Source organism: Crocuta crocuta, unplaced genomic scaffold, assembly GCF_008692635.1.
Source record: "Crocuta crocuta isolate KB4526 unplaced genomic scaffold, BGI_CrCroc_1.0 scaffold531, whole genome shotgun sequence".
NCBI lineage: Eukaryota > Metazoa > Chordata > Mammalia > Carnivora > Hyaenidae > Crocuta > Crocuta crocuta.
In genome coordinates this window covers 2617666-2625470 of record NW_027531997.1, presented here as the reverse complement: position 1 = coordinate 2625470, position 7805 = coordinate 2617666, and the positions used below count along the sequence as shown (strand labels likewise).

General features: G+C 41.9%; 1 pseudogene; it reads left to right on the top strand.

The window, feature by feature from the left end:
- The first annotated feature begins 3703 nt into the window (after nucleotides 1-3703).
- LOC144240766 (uncharacterized) overlaps nucleotides 3704-7805 on the top strand; it is a 34649-nt pseudogene continuing 30547 nt past the window's right edge.

Here is a 7805-nt window from a genome sequence, read left to right as displayed (position 1 = left end):
GTGGTGGTTGTGGAAGAAAAATCCTCCCAAACTCCCATATCCTTACAAAGCCTTGCACCTCTTTCACATCCTTGGGGTTTGGATAGGCTTACACCTTATAAATCACAGCTCCGGACCCCACCAGATGACTCCCAAAGACTTTATAGCTATGGCCGAGCCTCGGATTTTCTGTGGATTCACTGCCCATCCTCTCCCTCACAGGCGCTGCAGCAAAGCCAAGTCTACACATGTCAGCATGATTATCGACAATGTAATGGGCCCCATTTTACTGATGTGAGGAAGGAGAACAGGATCGGGTCTTGGGATACCCTTCTATGACATGTGGTACGGCTGTGCAGATGACCTTGGGGAAGCACTTGAAAGATCCATTATTGCCCCTTCCATGTGAAGGCAAGTTGCTCTTTTGTCTCATTGGCCAGGAATATGGTGAAAAAAAAGCATCTGTTACATTCAGCACAGCATGGGACACTCCTAAGACCATGGCCAAGATATCTAAGATGGTGGCAGCATTGAGTACAGCCACATGGCGGGGCAGGCATAACCTTGTTCAATTCTTGGTAGTCCACCATCATCTGCCATGGGCCATCTGGCTTTTTTCATTTTTTAATTAAAAATTTTTAATGTATATTTTTGAGAGAGAGAGAGAGAGAGAGAGCAGGCAAGGGGCAGATAGAGAGGGAGACAGAGAATCCAAAGCAGTCTCCGCACTGTCAGCACAAAGCCAGATGTGAGGCTCCAATCCACAAGCTGTGAGAGCATGACCCGAGCCACAGTCGGACATTCAACCGACTGAGCCACCCAGGGGCCCCGCGTCTTAGCCATAACAGGTTGTGGAAAGCACTGTGGCCAGGGTGCAATACCCTCTTGATGTAGTTCCTGGAAAGCGTCTCTTATTTCCTTATGTCTCTCAAGCAGTTTATGTTGTTTGAAAGTTACTACTCTTCGTGCGGGTGGCAGGCTTATCTGCTCCCAGTTGGTATTTCCCACTGGTTTGATTACTTTAACCTGGAGGCAGAATTCACCAATAGAGATTTGTAGAGTTTGACCTTGTAAGATAACAATACCCAATATGTTCTCTGGTATTGGTGATAAAATCCTCACATTCTCACATTCTCCTGGGCAGGAGAATGCCCCATCTGCAGTGTCAGAAAGACCTTCCTGACCATAACTGTTTGCCCTCCATAACCATCCTGGCAAACTTCTGGGGGTGACTGTTACACTACATTCAACTCTGTTAATCTATCAGAGCCATCACCTTTTGTTTATTTCTGAAGGATCAGTGAATAGTGAGCTCAGCATGAGGCCTCTGATCACCTCCAATGGCCCTCACCTAAAGGCAGTTTTGGCCTGCATCCTATACCCAGAATGTGGAAGGCATTTGCCCCAAATAAGACTGTATCTTGGAGGACTTTGCTGGAGCAGGGAGGGCATCAGGGATTGTAGGGCCAGATGAGGCAGGTCTAAACTACTGTTCAGATTTTAATACTTTCTACAGATCGACCAGCACACGGTTAGGTTGTTGGTCAATCTGTTCAGGTGGGGTACCTGCAGTGATAACTTCCTGGTTATTCTTACTAAACCTTTACAGCCAACTAGGGTAGCGTCTTCACTTTGTGAGCTTTCCTTCTATTTGGGGCCTTTCCCACAGCCCATATCTGTTCCTGGGATCTGTCCATGTCCCCCAGATCAACAATGGATTGCCCAACACCATAAACGTCCTGTCCCACAACGGAGCTCAGCATGGATATCAGCATCCCATATCAGGTGCTGGGGGTAGACTGGAAAACCTTGACTTTCATTCCTGCCATGACTGTGGCCCCATCAGGGTCTTTGAAGAAAGGGGCTTAGACTGCCTGTCTCATTCCCACCTCTCTGAGAATTTGCTTTACCTTCTGTATAGAATTTCATGGTCCCACATTCCCAGGGAGATCCCCTCTCTTTGGGCCAAGCCTCCCCGCAAGATAGAACGATCCATTCTATAGGAGAGTGAGTACCTTGAACCCCCGGAACACCATGCAGGCACTGCTGGAGGGCAGGGCGTGTGCTGATGTCGCTCTTCCTTTCCGCCTCCTGCTTGGTCAGAGAAATGCCACTGCCCACACATCCCGTTGCTGTACGAACCACACCTGGATGCTTTCCCTGGCCTTTTGTTGGAACTTGACAGCTGTATCAATGCAGTCAGCTGAAGCACCATCACTCACCATGAACATTTCCAGAACCAGGGGCTGCCCCACTGGCTGGAGTTGCTGTTCCGGTGCTTTTGCTTCCCTTCGTATTAGGAGTTGGATGGCTCCAGGCATTTTGTCTGTTTCACTGTCAAATCACAACACCTTCCTCTTTACCTTCTTCATTTTCCCAGGGACTCCACCTTGTAACATCCCAACCAGGCTTTGCCACAGGCACTCAGGTTTTAATCTGAGGCATCCTGTGCCCTCCTAGCTTGTGCTAGGCCTCGGGGTCTAGAGACATTCAATTCCACAACCTACCAGGACACTTGCTTCCAGAGCTGGTAGGACCGTCCATGGAATCTTCTCCTGAAGGTTAGTCCATTTTAACATCTCTACCATATGCTTTCAGGGAGAACTCTGCAGGTCTTTAAGGGGCAAGGATATGTGTTCTCAGTCAAATGCTGGAATGTGGAGCTACTCCCGTGTTGGGTCTTCTGCCTCATCCTTGCTCTCTACTGCCCGCTTTCTTCATCTTTCTGATTGGTGGCATTTTTTTTAGCTTGGCAAATATTTTTTAACAATAAATACTAAAGGATTTAGATAGNAGAGTTACCTGCATGGCAGGGCAAAGATCTGATTACCAAACATCTGCTTTTCTCATCTTCCTGTGAATTCTCCTCCTCCCCTTTGAAGTCCCAGACCCCTATCCCAATCCTTAGCTCTGAATGGCATGTAAACTACAACTGTCCATCTTGTCCTTGGGTCTCACATTTTTATGGAGCTCCTGTATGTACAGAATCTGTTCATCTGTCTCATGTCAATGTGACTATTAGACTAGCCAAAGAACCTCGAAGGGAAGAAGGAAAATTTCTCCACCCCTACCACGCAATCGATATTGCAGAAAGCAATACATGCTCAGATTTAGTTTGGATTCTTTTTCAACAGATTTGTAGTACTTATAATCTGCACATCTGGGGCTGGGAATAGGAGTGGAGATTCACCTCAAACAGACATGAGGGACGTTTGGGGGGGTGATAGAAATGTTCTAAAATGGAGTTGTGGAGATGATGACACAACTCGATAACTCCACTAAAAATTATTGAATTCTGCCTGTACAATAAGTGCCTGTATTATTTTGAATGAATGCTCTGTGAACAATGCATTCAAGCAGGTAACAAAACAAAGACACCACACTGAGTCTGGCCACCTCTGGGCAAAGGCTTCATGATAGACTGGACCTCTTGTCTGTATGGAGACTAAGGATTTGGGCAATTCTGTTGGTTTCTCCAGAACCCTTTGAGTTTTTTACGCTATCGTTGCTGAGCTGTAGCCAAAAGGGGTTTTGGAATAGACGAAATCACCAAGCTGCTTCTTGGTCCTGACGCCCCAAGTCAGAAATGACAGGTCACAATATGGCCTCTTTAGCAATGGGAGGAGGAGCCAAGTGCCCTGGAAATACGTCTCCTGAAAGCATCTGAGGGGCACACACTCTTATATCTGTGCAGCTTCTCAGTCCCTCTTCCTAGTTTTCCAAAATGACGCCACAGGCTAGAAGGTATCTTGAAGAGATACTGCCTCAAGAGAAAGGCACCGGGTCCTGCATTCTGTCGTGGAAAACACTTTGTGGTTCAATTTGGGAAATTTTTTGCTCGTTAGCCTGCCACAAGGCAACCAATGGCTCTTCTACCCCCCACAGGTACACCATTTTCCCTGAAGCAACTAAAGAATGATACAGAAATAAGATATTACTTACAGGCGGCTTACCAGTAGAAGTCATTGAGTTTACCCCTAAGTCTTTCCTTTGTTCACTAAGCAGCAGGTAAGAGAAGCTTGATAGCTCAATGAAACTAGTAGCAACAAAGGAAGTGGTAGACCAGGGAGAGATTTAGCAGAGAGAACCAGAAACGGAGACCCGACAAGGGCACTGGTAACATTATACTTATTGCTGGAGGTCTGGAAGGCTGTGTGCTTATCACAGGCTGGCTGCATCCACTCAAAAGCTACTAGTCCGTGGCTCCACATGGGACAGAACTGAAAGTTTTCCCCAAGCCACACACAGATCCATTTGCAAAGGGTGTTAAGCTCTAAGCCCCAGCTATAACAAATTAGCGGCAGAATACTAGGCTACACTCACCCATGGATAACTTCTCTTTTTTTAAATTTTTAAATGTTTTATTTATTTCTGAGAGAGAGAGAGAGAGAGAANCTCCATGAAGGCAGACTTAAAGATAAAGACAAGAGGAAAAGATAAAATTGCTTCATTAGAGGCTGCCCACCGTGGAGGAAATAGGTTTCTCGGAATTTGTCCAGACAAGCCATTAAGAAACAAACAAAAGCAAACTATCCAAGCCCTAACGGGTAATCAGAATCCAGAGTTGCTAACATATCATCATATATTATCTAAAATGTCCAGTTATCCATAGAAAAANTGGAGCCCAGGTAGTAAACTCAGCAGAAAAAGACTTCAAAGCTGTTCTTCTTAAAGCATGCCTATGAGAATAAGGTGAGAATATGGATAAAGACATAGAAATGATAAGTAATAACCAATTAGAATATCTATGGTTGTGAAAAGCACAACCTTTGAAATGAACCTTTCCTAAAGGGCAGTTTGGCAGCTTAAAAGATTAAACACATGGGTGCCTGGATGGCTCAGTCAGGTAAGCATCCGTCGTCAGCTCAGGTCATGATCTTACGGTTTGTGGGTTCGAGCCCTGGGCTCTATGCTAACAATTCAGAGCCTGCTTCGGATTCTGTGTCTCCCTCTCTCTCTGCCCCTCCCCTGCTGTGCTCTGTCTCTCAAAAATAAACAAACATTAAACAATTATTTTAAAAATAAATAAAAGATTAAACATAGAGTTACCATGTGACCCAGCAATTCCATCCATAGATAGATACTCAAGAGAACTGAAAACATACGTCTACACGAAAACTTGTATTTAACAACATTATTCATAGTAGCCAGAGTGGAAACAACCCAGAGGTCCATCAACTGATGAATGGCTAAATTGTGTTAGATCCATAAAGTGCAATATGATTTGGCAATTAAAAGAAAGTGAAGTACCAATAAATGCAACCACATGAACAAATCTTGAAAACATTCCACAGAGTGAAAGAAGCCAGACACTTTCACCTGACTTATCTCGTGTCATTATTTTTATACAGCATTTCCAGAATTGGGAAAGTGGATTAATGGCTGTCTAGGTATGAAGGTGGCAACATGAATTAACTGTGGATGGGCAGGAGAAATCTAATTGGGGCAAATGAAATATTCTAAAATTAAGTTGCACAGTTAAAATAGGTGGATGGTAATTTTATGGCATGTAATGAAAATTCAAGAACATTGTTAAAATATACATATTTATTGGGGTGCCTCGGTGGCCCAGTCAGTTAAGCATCTGACTCTTAGTTTCGGCTCAGGTTATGATCTCATGTTTTGTGGGATGGAGCCCTGAATGGGGCTCCGCATTGACACGGAGCCTGCTTGGGATTCTCCCTCATTCCCTTTCTCTGCCCTTCCCCTTCTTGTTCTCTCTCACACAGATAAAATAAACTTTAAAAACTATATATGTGTATATATATATATTTATGTATTTACTTATTTATATAACACACACACATACATACATGTATACCTGTGNTGTGTTATTATTAAATTATAAGACTGGGTGTTTCAGCCATGTCAGATAAGTCAGAGAAAAGAAATAATATAATCAGCTTTTGACGATATTATCAAATTTTATTTGATTTCTCAATTTTTGACTAACAGGGTTTCATAAAATCATCTTCCTGAACCATATCTCTAGAATAGTTTGAATAACTAAGGTAGACCTTTCCCTGAAACTTAGAAAGTTTGTACTTGCAAAACAAGGTCTCATTGCCAACCTTCTTAATTTCTTCCATGGTAATTTATCCTTCCTTGTTTTCTGTCTCTTCTAGAAGCAGTTTTGGTTTCCAATTACTAATGCCTTTTTACCTGTAAATACATTTGCATAAAGGTGGTAAAATATTTCTATTTCTTTTCATTTTTACCTATGATTGTTTCCCCATTCTTAGTCCTCATTAAATGTATTAATGCTTCCTAAATAAGTTTCCTGTTAATTTCAGACAGCTTGCAACTCTCATATTTGACAAACTGCATTTCTTTGATGTACTGATTACATTTCACCTGCTCTTTTTCAGTATTTACGGGAATTGATTTAATCTCCTGGTAGTTATTTTAACTCTATAAAAACCACTTGAGTCTGGATTTCCCTACCAGCACAAATGTAAGAATATTTATTCCCTTCCCACATGTAGCATGAGATATGAATTATACTTTTAGGCTTTTGTTTATATTTTCCTTCTAACTAGTTTTCACTAATAATCACAGGAACTTTCTCCTCCATATTATTTATTTATTCTGCCTATTATCTAGCTCCGACCTTGAGGTGTTTTTGACATTTATTGCAAATCTAAGAATATCCTTGTGTTACTCTTACACATAAATGATGGCTTAGTTGGATACAGAATTCTAGAGTCTGAATATGTTCTGCTACCCAAATGTCCTTGGGCCTTTGGTATTATGATATTATTTTCATATTTTCTTTTGTGAGTACCATTATTTTCTGACATGTGATGGTAGGGATTCTTGTAGAATTGACTTCATTTTTATCATTCAATATTGTATAATGCAGCTCTACTTTCATTAACTTTGTCTAGTACCTGGTAGATTTTCAAGTCTGAAAACCTTTTGTGTAGATAAGGGAAATGTTTTTTCTATTATTTTTTGTTGTTTCACTTGAATCACGTACTCTGTTTTATGCTTTCGGGGAACCTATGCTATACAAGTTCGATGGTCCATGTCATTTTTTATGTCTCATCCTTTTATTCATAAATTATTTCTAAGTGCAGATAAAATGTCTTAAACTGGACCGTGATCAGGGCCCCTGGGACACTGTCAGTTAAGCAGCTCAACTCATTATCAGTTTAGGGCACGATCTCATGGTTGAGAGATTGAGCACCCTCTCAGGCTCCAAGCTGACAATGCAGAGCCTGCTTGGGATTCTCTCTCTCCCTCTCTCTCTGCCCCTCCTCCACTCACACTCTCTGTCTCTCTCCAAATAATAAATAAAAACATTTAAAAAACTGGACTCTCATGAACGGATTTCATGTTCTGAAATATCCTACACGTTATTAACTGAGTGTATTTTTTAATTGAATGTTTGTCAGAATGTCATTCCTGATCTCAAATTATTTTTTTTTATGGATGTGAATTCCTGTCTACTCTAACTGTGCTACTGCTTTGGTGAGAACTGTTATTATTTTTGTTAGCGCAGTGATTACAAAGTTGCATATGTTTCAAATCATCTGCTTCTACCTGATTTTTTAATAAGTCTTGGTATTTTCAGTGAAATATTGGGATATCTGAGATTTATTTTTCTGGAACGCATATATCACATTATAACAAAATAGGTATCCTGTCATTTAATTTGGATTAAAGAGAGACCTATTGGCCTAAGACTTGACCCAACAGTGACAATCACCAGTGTGCTCAATGACTTTTCTTATGCTTTTTCTGGGATGGTCCTAAGGTAGCTAGGACATCACCCAGGGCCACTGGGTTGTAGAACTCTGGCGGTATAAGTGTATAGCTCCTGA